Source organism: Sciurus vulgaris, assembly GCF_902686455.1.
Source record: "Sciurus vulgaris genome assembly, chromosome: 2".
Taxonomy (NCBI): Eukaryota; Metazoa; Chordata; class Mammalia; order Rodentia; family Sciuridae; genus Sciurus; species Sciurus vulgaris.
This window is the reverse complement of record NC_136462.1, coordinates 199,978,770-199,996,696: the sequence shown is the minus strand read 5'-3', so window position 1 is coordinate 199,996,696 and position 17,927 is coordinate 199,978,770.

The following is a 17,927-nucleotide window of genomic DNA, read 5'->3' as shown; positions in this document are numbered from 1 at the left end:
GGCTCACCGCTTACCCAGCGTTTGGGGCTGGAGGATTCTGCATGCTGGGGACTCTACTCATGCAGACTCTACTCAGGGGATGCCAGCAGCACCCCTCACCCCAGGTGCTGTCAAATGTCCCTGAGGGGGCGCCGCCTGTGGTTGGAGTCACTGTGCTGCACTTTTCTTTGCAAGAGGGACTGTGATGACCCAAAGAAGTGAGGGAGGTCCAGGCCCCCTCCCCCAGCCTCACCCCTTCTAGGAATGGCAGATACACCCAGTACCGATATGTCTGGGTCATCTCTGCCTGAATACCTTTGGAGTCCGTGGAGGGCAGAGCTGGTGCGTCCCCCTCGTAAGTGGCCTCTGCAGTGCCTGGCACAGGTTGGGCGTACAGAAGGTTCCTAATAACGCCATCTTGAGTGACTGAAGGCCATGGATGGCTTAGAGGGAATTTTCAAAGTCGCACTGGGCTCCTGCAGTGAGAACCTCTCTTGCATTCTTGTGAAATACCTACCCAAAGCTCACCCACCGCCAGCCCTGTAGGAGGCTGTGCATGGCCTGTGGTCACACGTTTGCTTAGGAGTGTTGGCAAAGGCAGCTGGGCCCAAACCACAATCTCAGCAAGACTCCAAGGGTGCAATTTTGTTCCCAGGGGGGCTGCAGATGGGTGGCAAGGCCAAGTCCTGGTCAGGATTCCTTGTCCAGCAACAGGGGCAGGTAGGGTTACATGTGGGGTGTGTCTGCCCCTCAACAGTTGCCCAGGGGGCTCTTCAGCAGTACCATGTCCTCACAGTGTCAGGGGTCATGGGCTTGGGGTCACAGAGCGTCTCAGCCTTGGGTCACCTTCCCAGGAAGCACACTGTCCTAGCACAGATCACTGTGGTGGGCTGTAGGAGGGACCTGAGGGCCTGGACATGGACACCCTTTCTTAAGGTCTTTAGATCATTAGTGGGTACAGGGTGTGCAAGAGGCTCTTGAGAGAGACCTGGAGTGTGTTGAGTGCCCAGCTCTGAGGTGTGAGCTTAGGGATCCTCATTTAAGGGAGGAGAAAGAGGATCAGGATGAAGCCTGCCGGGCATCACTGCCTGAGGCCAAGGAAGAACCAGCTGACCAGCCTGCACCACCCACCTCCTGCTCATCTCTTCAAGGTGGGTGTTCGGTGACTTTGAAGGATGGGCTTGGGGACAGAGCCACCTGGACTTTCCCTGGTCATGTGAGATGGTCAGATGGTGGCTTTCACAGGTCAGAGGGGTGGAGGACCCTTGACCTGCTGATGAAGAACATCCCATTGAATTTATCAGCTTTCTTACCCGGGGAACCTGACGGGAACCCAAGGAGAGGGGTCATAGCAAACTGGGCTTCTGGGTCCAGTGGCTGGGGCTACCATTGCCTTTAAAAAGGACAACACTCTTGTGGGAAAATAGTCTTGTGGATTGTGGAGAATTTGGGGGAAGAAATGGGTCTTGTGGCTAAGAGTCATGTGCTGGGATGTGGCTCCCAATGGCACCTTTGGGACTGAGGCGGGCTGTGTCTCCATGGTGCCCAGTAGGGCCTCACCTCCTGCTGACATCCGAGCTGTGTGCCCAGGGTGAGGGGCTGGCCAAGAGGGAAGGCCTACCTGGGGCCAGGAACCTGGAACTGGGACAGAAGAGCTTTTTCACTTCAGAAAGGTCACAGTACTGGGCAAGGTCACAGGGAAATCTGAGGGGAGGCAGGGAGGCCTCCAGTCAGGGAGTTAGGAACCTGGGGCTCAACCTCTGCTCTGGGCTTCAGGTGCCTCCCCTGTGGGATGCAGGTGAGCAGGCAGGTGGCATTCCTACCTCCACGCTCTGCACCCTGTACTCTGGAGCATGACCTGGGGATGTGAGCCAGGCCTGGGCCAGTAGAGGGACAGATGCATCCCTGGAGGTCCTCCCAACTGAGCCCCTTTCCACTGAGCCAGGATGGCTCACGCACCTGAGATGAAATAGAAACCTGCGCCTCACTCCAGCCCCAGTGACAGGATGGAAACTCGTGATTCATATCCCGGGGAGGCTGCGGAGAAGCAATAAAGTCATCGTTTGTTTCCGCTGCAGTCTCTGTGCTTTTTTATTGTTGCTGCTACTGCGGCAGCAGGTCCTGGAGAGGCAGGTGCTGGAGGAGGCAAGGAAAGATGCTGGGGGAGGAAGCAGGGACAGAGCCGTGGGGCTGCTGGACACTTGGCGCAGGACACTCGTGCTTCCCTGGAAGCCCCAGCATCAGGACCAGGTGGAGGAGGGGTCCCCAGCCCGTGCTCCTGGCCTCCCCTCGGCAGCCCTCTGGGTAGCTCTCAGAGGACACACAGGTCATGTCCCTGGGGAAGCCCAGGCAGGGCCAAATGGCAGCCTGCCGTCCAGGGAGGTGCCTGGTGCTGGAACAAGGGTCCTGCCTGGTGCTGGAACAAGGGTCCTGCCCTCTTGCACTTGATCCTTCACAAACAGCACATCTGACAGGAGATGCGCCCCTGGTTGACCCCTCATGTCTCAGGGAGACGTGGGTCACAAAGCATTGATGTTAGAAAAACATCCAGAGCTGGCGTTCCCATTGTTAAGACGGCGATCTGGTCCCCAGCAGAGCCAGCTCCTGGCCATAGGCCATATCCCCTCTCCTGAAAAGAGCCGCTGCCCAGGGTGGTGGAGACCAGGAGGGGCCTTTGGAGGAGGCTTCTAGTCCCCTCTTACCTCTTACTCCCATGATTTACCCTGGGGTTCACCGCCTCCCCATACTGGGGTGGATTTGGGGAGATGGAGAGGGGTGTGTGGAGAAGAGACTGGAATGGGGACCCAGTACGGGATCCATTCCCTTGGCACAGGGCTGCTGAGGTCCCCCATTGTCCCGTAGGTCACTCTGGGCTCCTTTCTCAAGGTCTCCTGCCAAGTGTTGAATCTAGTTTATTTGGTAATATCCTTTGTCATTGGCTTCCATGGCAAGGTGATGGGCCACAAGGTCATCTCCATCGATCTCTGCCTGTCGCGAGTGGTCTCATATCAGCCAAGCCCAGATGCAGCTCAGGGCCTCCATGGCTGCCCTGCTTTCCTGACCCTGGTCTGCCACCTGCAGCTCTGATCTCTGCCCTGCTCGGCACCTGTGTAGCGCTATGGGGCAGGATCAGCGCTGGTGCTGATGGTGGCACTGTCACCGTGAAGGGGGAAGGCCGTGCTGCCCACGTGCCTCACACTTGTGACTACTCAGCTAAGTGACCACCAATCAAGCCAAGTCACAGGACGCTTGTTCTGCAGCTTGGCCACCAAGTAGGGAGAAGATGAACCCCTGAAGGGTTGGAACAAGCCCTGCCCACAGTCCCTCCTTCAGGGGCTCCGCAGTGGGCTCTCCACTTCACGCAGTGCATCCTAGGGCAAGAGGTCCTCCCACTGACACGCGGGCTGCCGGGACGCCTGTGGCCTTGGCACTGCCTATGTTGCAGGGCTTGGAAAACAGCTCCGTTTGTTCTGGGCTTGCAAGGGTGGCCCCCACCGGCCTGTCCATCAGCCTTCTAGTTCCTGCCCCTGCACAGGGTGGGTGTGTGGAAGCTCTGGGCACAGTAGACAGATAGGATGGTAGAGGCCCAGAGAGGAAGCAGAGAAGTCCATTTGCATTTATCAATAAGGTGGCACAGCCCACACCAACACTTCCCTCCAGATAACCCACAAGTTCCCACATGCAGGTGGACAGGAAGCGATTGATTCCCAATACCACTGAAACCACTCAATACACAGAAACTTCCAGCCATGGGCTCCCGGGTCCCACGCAGTGCACTGCTCATGCTCAGAACTTGCCTTTTCTGCAGGCAACTTAGCAAAAGCCACGGCCTCCGACTCTGTTTGGGTATCTCATAAAAACTGCTGTAGAATCCCTGTATGAGAATGAGCTTGGGCTCCAGGTGAAGATTTCCAGTAGCAAATAGGATTTTGAACAGGGGCACTTTTACCTCCAACCCCCCCGTGACCTCTCTAGGTTGGAGCCAGCTCCTGCCCTGCTTGGCTCAAGCCCTTGTCCATTTTCTCCAGTGACCCACCACACATTTCACCAGGGGACCTGCTTGAACTACAGCTGTGCTACAATTTATGGAGAAGGACCCTGAAGTGACTTTGAATGGCACAGTCTCTTAGGCAGTGTGGGCCTCAGGACTGTGTGCACTTACCAGTTTCCAAGTGTCAATGGGTCTTTCAACCAAACCCTGGGGCTGTCTGAAGAGGAGTGAGAATGTGGCTCCTGAAACTCAGGAGCAGGAGCCCTACAGTTTAATTTGCAAAAAGGCCCTCAGTTCTGCTAGAGTTTATGAGCTTCTGGGATCAGGGCTGCTGTATTATCCACAGAAACCAGGCCCATGGCTTCCTGGGTGGAAACTTGTAGAGGAAATGGATCCATTACTCACCAGGACTTGTGTCTGCAGAGCAGCTACTTATGATGGCCCTACGGGAAACCCAAGAAGGCATGTGGCCATCTTGGTGCCCCATGGGGTCATGTAACAGCAAACGAGCTGGGCGAACGTGCTGGGAAGGGATCTTTCTGGATGGTTCCATTCTGCCTGGAGGCACCTATGATCAGTGCTCTCCCTGCTCCAAAGTCTAGGCAGGGAAACGCATCCTCCAATATATCAGGGCACTCCTGCTCCATTGGGGTCCCAAGGGCTAAAGCCCCACAGGGCTCTCACACCAGCAAGGCTTTACCAGACTCACCAAATCCAGCTTCAGCTTGCACCCTGGACTCAGGCAACGAGTCCGAGATGCGCCACAAGCACATGCCACAGGTGATTCTCTGGGAAGGCTGGGTTTTCTCAGCCACCTGCCAAAGAACCAGGGGTGGACCTGACGCAGCCCCACCTAAGCCCAGGTCAGCCCTCCAAATCAACACCATTTCACCCTGGGGAGCAACATTGACCAAATTGTATTGGTACATCACGTGCATGAGTAACAAGGAATCCCACTGTTGTGTACGATTATTATGCACCGATTTAAAAATACAGAAAAATAACCAAATTCTATTTGGTTATCAAGGGAAAGGACTATAGGGCCTGTTGAAGCAGGTCTCTCAGTCAGTAGGACCCAGGTGAAGGTTTCCCTGTCCCTGTCCTGGTCATGGGAGACGTGTGAGACTGGGGAGTTGTTTGCCAGGATCCCGCTGCCCTTTCTGCTAGCATCTTTTTACATTCAGGACTTTAATGAGCACGCTCCAGAGACCACCAGCCTGCTTAATATTCCCATTCAACAGAGGCACACCGGCAGGTCCTGCTGCTGCTGGGGTGGCATTTGGGGATTCTGCTCTTAGGTTGAGAACGAGAACAGGTCGACTCTCCGTGGGCAGTCATCCATGTGTCCCATTCCTCTGAGGTGGCCGGGAGTTAAAGCTGTGTGTCTCTGTGGCACTGGCAGACAGCACAGGACGGAGCCTCGCCCCTCCCACCGGAGGCCACCATTCAGAGCTACTCCTGTTAGGTGGATGTGGCCCCTTGCCTTCCACTGGGTCTCTAAGAGCCGCTCAAGTACAGAGCACCTCTTAGTAGATCTTCCATATGCCTATGGATTTGTTATATTTTCATTTTTTACCATTCTGTACTTTAACTAAATTAAGAAGCTGGCTGTGAAACTTGGCTTTTAAAGGTTTCTTAATTTTTAGACTGAGTCACTAATACGGTAGAGTATTTCGCAGAATTCTTCTTTTAAAAGATGGTACGTTGCCAAAGCAATTCATTTCTCACTATGAAAAATGAAGCCAGAGTCTGCAGTCTTCTTACTGTTTGAGCCTGTTTTTCCCATCACAATGTGCAACAGCCCCACACCTTACGTGAGAAAGTACACAAAATACCACAGCTCGATTGTCTTTTTCCCCGGAGATCGTGAAATATTCTCTCGCTCTCCGTCATCGTCGTGAGTTTGTTTTCGTTCTTACCCTGCTCTGTGTCTCCAAGGTGGGAGCCCAGGGCTGTGAGGAAGGAGGTGGCACTAGTAGATGGGGGTCCCCTGGGGGCTGGAATGCCACGCCCCGAGCCTGGTATGCTTCCCCCCAGCTGGTCCCAGCAATGACGTGCCCGGAGGCGTGTGGCACTGAGTGGACTCCTGCCACGGAGTGCGGACACCCCGGGGGGACCTCTCCTTTGGAGCCACCTGGGTCTCACTGGGGAGGAGGTTGGCCATGTTGGGCCAGGTAGCCTTCCTAACAACATAAACACCATTTCTGGCTGTTTTTCCAGCATAAATGCTTTGTGAGCCGCATGTCCTGCGACTGGAAGGGTCCCAGTGAGCATCACCTGTCACACTCAAGAGCCCTGTGAGGCCTGCTCCCGGCTGGGTCATCTCCCTGGGCCTCCCTTGCTCTGTCACCATGTTCCAGCTCAGAGAGGATTAATCTCATCCTCTAAAAAACTTGAGCAGGGAATGAATGCCCATCCCTGGGGGCCTGGTTAAACACATCAGGGTGCGTCTCAGCGCCATGATGCTGTGCAGACATTAAAAAGGAGGCAGCGCTTTCTGTATACTGGGGTGGAAGAAGCTTCAAGATATATTGCCAAGTGAAGAAAGCAAAGTGCAGAACACTGTGTATGGAATGTCCTGCCATTTGTTTAAGAAAAAGATATATATACACACATGCTTGTCCATACAAAGCGCGTCTCCAGAGGGATGTAGAGGAAGCCTGCGGTGCGCACCTCGAGGGAGGGGCTCGGCAGGTGGAAGGGGAGTGACTTGCCACTGCCTGCCCTTCCTCACCTTTTGAATTGTTTTTTAACTATGTGCAGGCATTGCTTACTTAATGTAATAAATGAGCAAAATATTAAAAATCTATTAGGAAGTTTTCTGCTTAAATAAATCCAACGGAAAATTAATGCGTTCATAAACAGAAGAGTCTCTCTCTCTTTGGCTTAAGGTAAGGGCTAAATCGCAAAGGAAAATGCGTTGTTCTAGGTTGGCTTCTGGAGTTAACTGTGCCTGGAGAATGTGAAGAAAGCGTAGACTTAATTCCCAACAGTGCAGAATGAACCAGGTTAAACTGAATTTTTGGAAGAAGACGGAGTCAATCACTGTGTCCCCTGCCCTTAGGTCCTAGTGGCTTGGGCCTGGTCACTTGCAGGCTTCAGGGGAGCAGGCAGGAGAGTTGGTACTGGGTTCCTGATAGTTCCATGCCTGAGAGTACTCTACCCTAGGATTTTAGCCCAGAACTGGCCGAGGAAAGGAGACAACTCAGAACTTGTGGACAATCAAGCAGTACTGCAGAGGCAGGGTGGTGGAGCAACAGGCCAGAAAGCAGGGGTGGAAGGCACCTTGAGGTCCGAGGGAACACCTCCTCCAGAAGTCCCGCATGACACTGAGTGCCACCAAGAATCCTGGGCGTTCGAGCAAACAGCTGATCCATTTTAGAAGATTAATCCAAACTATTGACTTGATTCAATAATGCCCTCCTCACATTTTACGGAGGGAGCAGGCAAAAATGTAGCAGCCAGCTGTCCTAGATGCTGGCCGACAGGGCGCTCAGCCCTGTCAGCTCCCTCCCACTCTTGCCCAGGAGCCATGGATTTGTTTGTTTGCATGTTTGTTTGTTTTTTGGTACCAGGGATTGAACCCAGGAGTGCTTAACCAGCATCCCCAGCCTTTTCTTTTTTCAGACAGGGTCTTGCTAAGTTACTGAGGCTGGCCTTGAACTTGTGATCCTCCTGCCTCTCAGCCTCCGGAGTCACTGGGATCACAGGCATGGGCCACCACGCCCAGCGAGAGCCATGTTTTCATTCCTGTGCCAAGAAAGGAGCCAGCTCATGTTAGTTGGACCTGCAGCTTCAGTTCTGAAGCTATCATTGCACTTTCAATGAAAACAGAGCTTTCAAATTAAGAGTGGCACAAACTCCTGGTGTCTGTTCTGTTACTTGGGGAACCAATTCCTTACGTGTCATTCAGAAGCATGCATGCATGTGCTAGATTTAATTGTGGTTGGGGCTGAAATAAGACATGTAGGGTGCTCAGGATGGCATTTGTATTTGAAGTCAACGCCAGTTTCTTTTCTTTTCTCAACTGTTAAGAACAGCAAATGTAGAAAGACTTCTTTGGGCAGTGGGTTTGTCGGTTCTTCCTTCCGGTGCTCTAGCGAATGCCTTTGATGTGCCAGGCACTGGGCTGAGCACTGAGGAGACACAGCAAGAGTGGTAATCCCAGCAGCTGAAGGGTCACAAATTCAAGGTCAGTCTAGGCAACTTAGTGAGATCCTGCTGAAAAATTAAAAAAAACAAAACAAAACAATGAAAAGGACTGAGGATGTTGCTCAGTGGTAGCGCACCCCCGGGTTTAATCTCCAGGACTGGAAAAAGAAAAAGAAATAGCAGGTGCCTTCAGGAGTCAGTATTCAGGGGTCAACAAACCAGAGGCCGGGGTCACATCCAAGCCTCCTGTTTTTTTAGGTAAGGTCACCTGCGTGCCGTCCACATCTGCTTTCATGCTACCATGGGTGACAGAGAAGAGTGGTAGGGCCCTCAAAGTCCACAACATACTGTGTGCTTGAGCCTTTGTGGAAAGGTTTCTCTGGGCCTTGGTCTGCAGTGGGCAACAGGTGTGTGAACAGATATTGGGAATGGGGAGATCTATGTCGTGGCAGAGGGTGACAGGCAGCTGTGGGAGCAGAGGAGGGCGCCCAGCCTCGGGCCCCAGGGCCTTGTCACTGGTACTTCAGGGCATTGGAAAACAGCATGTTTAAAAGTGTCCCCACTTCTCAATGTCCTCTGCTTTGTTCTGGTTTCTCCCTAACTGTCTTGGACGCCATGCCACTACAAGAGTGATTGGAAGATGGTGATGGACAAGTCGACTGCAGGTTTCCTGAGACTTCAAGAAGTATTGCTGGCACTCTGCTTCTGTGGCATGCTCCTGAAGCCACACGGTGAAGCTCACGCCCTCGGGGGGGTTTGGGCCCACTCTGCAGGTCAGTGGCCTTTGGAAGACATTTGCTGTGGGGCTTTGGAGACCTAAAGTTGTTTTTGTCCCTTTCTTTTGCACTTCTTTTTTCACCTCTTACTGAAGGTTCATGAGCGTATTTTATTATTTTAGTACCAGGGATCGAACCCAGGGGCACTTAATCACTGAGCCACATCCCCAGCCCTTTGTATTTTGACACAGGGTCTTGCTAAGTTGCTGAGGGCCTTGTTAAGTTGCTGAGACTGGCCTCAAACCTACTGTCCTCCTGGCTCAGCCTCCCAAGCTGCTGGTGTTGCCAGTGTGGCCTCTGCGCCCGGCCCGCGAGAGTATCGTTAGCTCCCACTTTCACCACAATTTGAAGTGCTTTGATCAGTCAGGGAATAAAACAGAAGCCCAGGCAACCTGGGGCTCTGAGCTCTCTCACAGGTGCCCCTCATGGCTTCTGTCCCCCGTTCCCGGTCTCCAATGTGCCCGTGTATGCCACTGGCCCACTACTGGGTGGTATGCAAAGAAAGGCACTCTGCCTGGAAAACGAGGTGTGCCTTGGCCCTCACTGCACGCCGTGCCCAGGCGAGCCCCGCTGCACACCAGAGCTTCTTGCTGCCTGACCAGGAGCCCCTGGGTGGGCAGCAGGGACTGAGTCAGGACCTTCTTCCTGGGCCTGCCTTCCCAGGCTTCCTCTGAGAGGATTTGTTAAGTGACCCCCTGCAACACAAGTGATCTGCAAAAAGCCATCTAGTGCCACCTCTGAGCGGGAGGGACAGGAAGGACTCATTTGAGTCCATATTTCATTGATCTATTCATTTGCTTAATGGACATTGATGGAGTTGGGCACTGGGCTTAGGCGGGTGTGCAGGGACACCCCAGAGACAAAACTCCAAAGGGACAGACAAGATGCAAGTGAACAGCCCAGCTGTGGCGGGAGGTACTGGGCGAGCCATGAGGGTGTTTGGAGCCGAGTGAGGGGCAAGGGCCGTGGAGAGCTGGGCACAGGGAGATCAGGGGTGGAGAGAAAGAGGGGCCAGAGCCATGACGGTCCTGACGGACAAGCATTCTAGGAAGAGGTGGCAGTGCACTGGAGGCCTTGGGTGGGAGCCAGTGGCAGGGCGTAGGAAAGCCGTGGTCCATGGCCTCTGGCCGTCTTCCTTCTGCCACTGGCCTGTTGACTACGCACACGAGGGGGCTGGAGAGAGCCAGCATGCACTCTTGGAGGGGAGGAGAAGACAGAATGGAGAGGCGGATGGCAGCAGGCTCACACTGTAGGGGTCTCTGCCAGGGCCAGGCATAGAAGCAGGGGACCTCCTGAGAAGCCGAGCTTCGTGGACGTCAGGACTACATGGAGAAGGACTCAGAGAGAACACTGCCTCTGGGCCAGGAGAGGGTGCCTGGCCTCTCCTCTGCAGCTTCGGCTGTCCTAGGCTGCTCCGAGGCTTGCCAAGTCCCACGGAGCTGTCAGAACCACAAGGGAGACAGAGAAGGTGGTCCCATCCTCGTCGGCCCCTCACAGGACTCTCCAGCTCTAGCCAGTGGGGAGATCACACCCAGCCTCGAGAACCTGCAGAAAGGATCAGGTGCTGGAAGGCTTCGCGTCTGTCCTGGTCACTCACAGATGGTGCTCAGCTAGCCGCAGGGGCCTGCCCAGGGTCTGGACTCCCAGCCTCCCTGCCTTTAGACCAAGGCCATTCCTGGATGGCCCTGAAGCCCGAGTCCCTTCTGTGGGCCACAGGAGGGGCAGACTGACTACTAAGGACCCTCAGTGTCATTTCTGCCTCCCCCAAGCTGTGGCAAGAAAGCAGAAGACGCCCATCAGGCAAGTTTACCAGAGAATGAACCCTCTAGCTGCAGCCTATGGACTGGCACAGTGGCCCAGGGGTTAAGGAAATGAGTGGCCTAGGTTGCCCTGCCTGAAGACAGGGGTGGGACACTGGTCCATGACAGGGTGCAGACAAAAGGGGATGTCAGAGAAGTGCAAACCCCCAGGATCTGTATGCTGGGAAGGACTGGAAGAGACGACTTGCCCAGCCTGGGCTTGGCATGCAGTAGCACCCACTCCATAAGCTCAGCACCCATCCCTTTGTGGGGAACGTTACATTAAGTAATTGCTTTAGTGGCCAAGTTATATATTACCGAGATGAACCTGGCTCCGACTTATCATTCACTTTTACTGTTTTGCCTAGAGAGGTTTCCGTGGCAGCTCGGAAAGCCAGAAATGAATAAGGAGAGAGGTGACATTAAAGGCAGGCTGTTAGCAGAAGTGAAAATTAAACAACTCAGCCAAAATCGAAGCCTGGCAGTGCCTGGCCTGCGCAGATCGGGAGATTAATTGCTTCCCTCTGGGGCCCTTCCCAGTGTTGGGAGGTCAAGGGGATCTTCTCTTTTGACCCTAACTCTTTTGATTCAACCCCATGGCTTAAGGGTTGTAGCTCTGTTTCCCAGAGAAAGATACTGAGGTTCAGAGAAGTTCAATTATTTGTCCTAGGTGACACAGAAGGAACAGTGCAGCTAATATGAGGGCCCATCTCAGGGTCACCACTTGACTGGTCTCACCTCACCAGGGCACACCTGTGGAGCACAAAGCCAGTAGAGAGCCCCTGCCTCCCCCCAAGAGAGGGGACAGCAGTGCTGGGCACCGCCACCCTCACTCGACTTGTTGAAGGGGTTTCCAACAAATGGGGATGAGACTGCAGCTAGATAGAAGGAGGCCTGGAAACCACAGTCCAACTGCGTAGGGTACAGACGTGAATGGGCAAGTATTTCAGATGTGAGAAATGGGGATGATAGTAAGAGAGACAGCAGATATTTGGGTGTCAGAACACTGTTCCCCAACACCCTCCAAGATGACCAAAGCATGGACAGCATTTGCACCTACTTGCTCACTGAATTCTTGCTCACCCCGTGAAGAGCGTCTATTCTCAGAAAAGAACTCTGAGGTCCAACTCTGGTGGCCCAGGAGGAGGCAGTCTGGGGCTGCAGACTGTGGGCTGCAGCTCCTTCTCCGGTGAGAACCACGCAGGCCGGGGCGCTGTCTGTTCCAGACCGAACTGGGCTAGGCCTGGAAGGCGCAGGAGGGACTTGACCCCGCTGATCCACAAAGGACCAAGTCGCGTTCAAGCCACACTGTTGAGGAGGCAGGGAAACAGAATCCATTTCCAGCAGTCTCCTAACAAGATTAGTGACACAGCTCTGGGGGGCCCTGGAGGCAAGGGCTCTGCTCTCTCCTGATTCACCGTGGACAGCCCTTCGTGATCCACCTCCCAGGAGTTCTGGAGAGCTGGAACCTGATTGTAAGGTAGTTTATTTAAAGACGTGTTAGCTTCTGTTGGTTCCCACTCAGTGCAAGACCTTGCCCCCAAAAGCTCATGAGAAAGGACAGACAGCCATCCACATCCTCAAACAGAAGTTCTATCTAGTCTCTCTCCTAACTTGCTGAGAAGATGCACAGGGGGTCTCCCAAAGCCGGGGGAGGCGAGACCAAACAGAGAACCTCTATGTGGTCCATGAAAGGCCAAGAGCCAAGAGCTTCCGCCTCAGCACGGGGACAAACCGTCTGACGTGGTGTAGACCTCCCTCTTCATCTCAGATAATCAATGAGTCTTTTGCAAGTGCCCCGAGTCAAGCACATGGGGCATCCTCATGCCTAAATATGATCTAATAAGGTACTTTTATTCATTTCAGTGATATCTAATCGATAGGGAAAACACAGCATATTTATAACCAACAATTAGGCTTTCACTGAACTTACCCCTCACTGCTCATCAACAAACGCCCACTTTAAACCCTGTCCCCAAATCTGAGTCATCCTCACTGTATCCATCAAGTCTTCCTGGGTGCGGGGAAGATTCCATAGCATGGCTATAGCATTAAAAAAGAAAAGTCACGAAGGATGATTTTTAAATTCACACATCATGCAGCAAGATGGATTTCGGCATTAGCAGGCAGCATCATGAAGAGCTGGCAGCGTGGAGGGGGAGAGGTCCTTGAGGGGGTGTGTTGTATACACATTGTGTTATCTGGTAATATAATCAAGCAAAGTCAATGAACTCATTATGATTGGCTTCTTATTCCCCGCTTGTCAGGAGTCAGAACTGTATGAAGCGTTCCCCGCCTCGATCAATTGGAAAATCGATACCTTGGTATTTGCGGAGAGCATCTCTTACAGGAAGAAGGGAAAGGAAATGTTTGGGAAGCGCTCAGGAAATCATTTAGGCCTCTGACAGCTGCGTCTGCACAGAGCTGCGGAGGGAACAAGCCCTTTCCTGCCAGCGGGGAGCGGCTGGGCGGCGGACGTTCTCATCATGTGAACCTCGCCAGGACGGTGGACCTGAGGATGGAGCATTTGTCTCCTTTGCCCGACAGACAGCCCTGGCAAAGCAAGGCTTCTGTCCTGAGAGCCTTGGTTTGAGTTTGCTTTCCGGGCAGAGCCAACTCGCCACCTTGGCTTGGGACTCTGGAAGTGCCGGTGAGCACTTGGGAGTCCACTGCCGGAGCCCCTGGCCAGCACTGACTGCCACGGTCACCCGGGTCACCCTGACAGTGGGTGCTAAGAACGTTGCACTGTTTCATCCACTGTGAACATGCCAGTTGGGCTTGCCCTGCTTCCTGGGTTGTTGGTCTTTTTAATAGGAAAACATCAGACCCGCCAGCACGGAGAACAGTGTCACAAAACCCTCATCAGCATCACCACCTTTGACAGTCACCCCTCTCCCCAGACCGTGGGTTATTTTTTCCAACAAAATGCCAAACACGATGACTATTTCTGTGTCAGTCTCTAAGAGATCCAGATTCTTCAAAAGACATACACATAATCCTATTATCTCACCTCAAAAATGAATAATTTCTTCATATCTAATATGGAACTTGTATCCAGATTTGACTTTCCCAACTGACTCATGACTTAAAAGAAACAAGATACAAATAATATCCACACATCACCCTGGGTCACTCGATTGACATGTCTCCTTCGAAACTTTTTCTATCCTGCGATTTATTGATTGCAGGGATGTGACCAAATGCTATGATTTTTCGGGGCCTAGATCTTGCCGATTGCCATCCCTGGTTTCATTTACAGTGGCGATGTTCTCCTTCTATCCGGTCTTCTTCACTTACTAATGAAAATAGTAACTTCCCTTTATCATTGATTCAGTTTCTGATACTGATAATCAGTTCTCATTTGTATTGACTTCTTTGCATTCCTGGGGATGGAACCCAGGGGTGCTTTGCCACTGAGCTACATCCCCAGTCCTTTTTATTGTTTGGAGATAGGGCCTGCTGAGGCTGACCTCAAACTCGTGATCCTCCTGCCTCAGCCTCCTAGTCACTTGGATTATAAGCATGCGCCACTGTACCTGGCTTCAGTTTTTTATTTTTAAAAAGCAGGATGTTTGACACTTTTCATCATCTACCAGTTTTCAAAACAGTATGTTGGTTCCCTGGTGCCCTCCCAGATGCCCCATGGGCTTTCCATGTGCCCACCCATTGCAGTTAGCATCCTCCTGCCACTCAAATTTGGCCAGTGGGAGTGCCCTGCCTTCTCCACCCGGGGTCTTTTCTCTACCGGCCCTGGCCTTGCTTTCTTTTGAATCTCAGACCATTGACAGCCCCGAGGGCTCAGTGCTCACCACAGAGCACAGTGCTCTCTCCTTATCACCTGCGGTTGACAGGTCTGGCTTTGTTCTCTCTCTCTGTGGACAGTCTTTAACAAATTGGGTCTTGTTATTTATCCAATTTGCTAATACATCAAGTGATTTTAATGAATTTCTGGGCTATAGGGATGCTTTATAAAAGCAATAAAGCAAAAACAAATTAACGAACCCAACTCCCCACTCTCCCCAAATCCCGACAGCCTTCTCGCCCCAGGCCAGGCATCTCCATTTCCGCCCTCGACTTCCACTTGTTGGCGGTGGTGGAGATCTGTCTTGCATCTTTCATCCTGCTTGCAGCTGTGTTTTGTGGCTGCCCTCAATGCCACAGGGCAGCACATGGGTTTCTACTCCCTCATCCAGTCATCTGCTTGATTTATTTGTTGAATCTTCCGCAGAGAAAAGCAATCGCCGAGGTCTGGCTCCGATGCTGTGGTTTCTCGTCAGTCCTAGGATCACTCAGTCTCCTCTGTGCCCCAGGCTGCCTCCAGCTTTCGGCAGAGGTAACCTGAACTGCCTGCCTCCTTGCCTTCCTCTGTGGGGGCAGCCCTGCGTTTTGACAAATGCTGACTCTGCTGTGCACACATGGGGTGCCCCCAGGCAGGGGAGCCAGGGTTCCTGGGCCTCAGTTCCTTTCAGAGGACAATTGCCCTCAGAAATGACGGGGTCCAGCACCCAAGTCACCTCATTCTAAAACCCACCCAGCCAACCAGGCCAACTCAACTTAAGATGCAAACAAAGATGAAAGGAAGAAACACAGGAAGAAGACTCCCCTGCACCTGAGGCCCTGAGCTCCCGGGCATCTCTTCCTCTTTGCTTGTAGTGACCCCATTATACAGGGGACCTCGAGGCTGCCGAGGCCAGGAGCGCCAGCCTCACCCAGCCCGTGGTCAGCTTGTGGTGGCACAGACCAAGACGGCTGGTCTGCAGCCCTCTTTTGCCCAGGTGGTCTTTTCCTTGGACAGCTTCCTCAACACGTGAAGGTGCAGAAATCTCACCCGACTCAGATTCAAAGCTCTGCCCTGCTGCCTGTGCTGACTCTCAGGCAGGTGCTGCTGTTGGTGGGGTGCTCGCCCCATCCCCACACTTTCCCGTAGAATCCCTCCGCCCTCCCCTCCTCTCCCTCCTTCCCCTCCCCTCCTCCCCTCCTCCTCCCCCCTCCCCCTCCTCCCCCTCCCCTCCTCTTCCTTGCCTGGACCCTTGCTCTTCTTCCCCCTTCTCTCCTCTTGGTTTTGCTGTCATGCCTGCTCTCAGCGCTCCACCCCATTTTTATTTCCCTTCTCCGTTCTGTGTAACTCAGTGTCCCCACCTCCTTCCTTCTCTCCTCCTTCTCTTTCCCTCCAGGGCCAGGCCTAGGTTTTCACCCCCTGTGGTTGGCTGATTTCACTAGGTCCAGCCTCTTCCAGTCCCTTCCTCCTAATTTCCAGAGTGCAGAGTGTGGCTGGGTTTGCCCCTTGCAGATTGCAAGGACCAACTGATCCCCAGTGTTCAGTGCCAGCCGGGCCCTTGTCACCATGACCGTATCCTAAATATCATGGGCGGGTGGGGTGGTGGCTCCCCAGACCGGCCAGCTGTCCGGTTTTTGGAAGTGGCTTTTAGCCTCCTCTCAACTTTTTAAAAATGAAGTCCTTCCTTTGACCCTGAAATCATATCCGACATCTTAGTCATTCCATATAATTTGGAAGAAGCATTAATAGAACATAGACTCAATGATCTTTAGAAAAATAATGAAGACAAAAAGAAAATTGCTCCTTCCTTTACAGATTACCCACGGAGAACCACAAGTACAGAAATACATTCAAATCTCATTAAGTGGTTGTATCTCCCAGACTTTGCCAAGAAGCCAATGCCAATTTGTTACTCTTTGAGTCCTGCGGGTGTCTGAGTGTCTCTCCGCCTTGGGAGCCTCAGACTAGGGAGGAGCTGAGAACCCCGGTGCCTGCCAGGTGCCGCTGCGGCCCTCCTTCCTTGCCAATCTCTTTTCCGATATGTCTCCATTTCATCTTCTTCTAATCACCCAGCCGGTGCTCAGTGAAGAAATATAGTTACCAGGTTCCAAGGTCTCCATCTAATTAAAAAATGCTTGCGTCGGAGAGAATTTTAATTCATAAGCATTATTCTGATGGGGAGAGGGGGCGTAGGACTTTCAATAGATGATTTAAAATCCAGAGATTTAGTGAGACGCTAAATAAAAAAGTGATGGCTGATTTGCAAATAAGATTCCCAAATGTCATCTTCTGAAATAAAGGCCTTCCAAAATTTGGATTTGGGTGGTTAAAACTGGCCCGTCCGAAAGGCAGCCTCCCTGGTGCTCCTTCAGGAGTTGGCCTCTGCGGTCAGGCCGGGTACTCTCCCTCTTCCTCCTCTTCCTGAGGACAGGTTGGTGGCCCAAGGCACATGGGCTTCCCCTGCATCTGCTTCTTGCCTTTTCCCCGAATTCTGCTGTGTGTAAAATCCATTTTTCACTCATGCGGGGTCTGTTGATGTGCCGAGCACGCCCTGAGAAGAAAGCAGACTCCCCTCTTGTCAGCGTTTGCAGCTCACCCACCAGGGTCTGCCCAGCTGGAAGGGTGGAGGACAACTCAGCTTAGACCTAGAGTCTATCCAGAGAGCTCGCACCGGAGGCCCTGGAGTCAGTGACAGCCCAGCAAGGGGAGGCAGCACCACACTCTCCGGGACCTCCCAGGAAGGTACGCCGTGGGCTCGTGCTGCCGGAGGAAGAGATGCGTACTAGAACAGTCGACCGTCCACATCCCAGAACCCCGGAACGTAGAGACCTCAATCCAGACCTCAGGCCACTTGCAAAAATTAACTTGAAATGAATCGTAGACCCAAACCCAAAACTATAAAAACTTCTCTTAAAAAGCAGGAAAGATTCTTTGTCACTCTGGGAAAGTTCTGTTAAACAGCACACAAAAGCCATGAGCCATAAGGAGGGAGTGCCGAGATGTCTGACTTCATCAAGTGAAAGTGTTTTAAAAACTTCCGCTCTTCCAAAGACACTATGAGATCATGAAAGGGTTAGTGGTAGATGGGGAGAAAACGTTTGCAAAATACATCTCACAAAGGACCTGCGAGAGGGACTTGTGCTAAAACTTTTGTTGCTCCATAAAAAGAAAACAACCTGATTTTCCAAATACGGGCAAAATGTTTAAGCAGACAATCAACAAAGATAATAAGATAAGAATATTTTGAAAAGACACCCCACAAACATCATCAGACATAAGGAAAATGCAAATTAAAACCAGGGCTGGGTATGGTGGCGCATACCTGTAACCCCAAGGGCTCTGAAGGCTGAAGCAGAAAGATCCCAAGTTGGTGGCCAATCTCAGCAACTTAGTGAGACCCTGTTTCCAGATAAAAAGGGCTGGGGATGTAGCTCAGTGCTAAAGCACCCTGG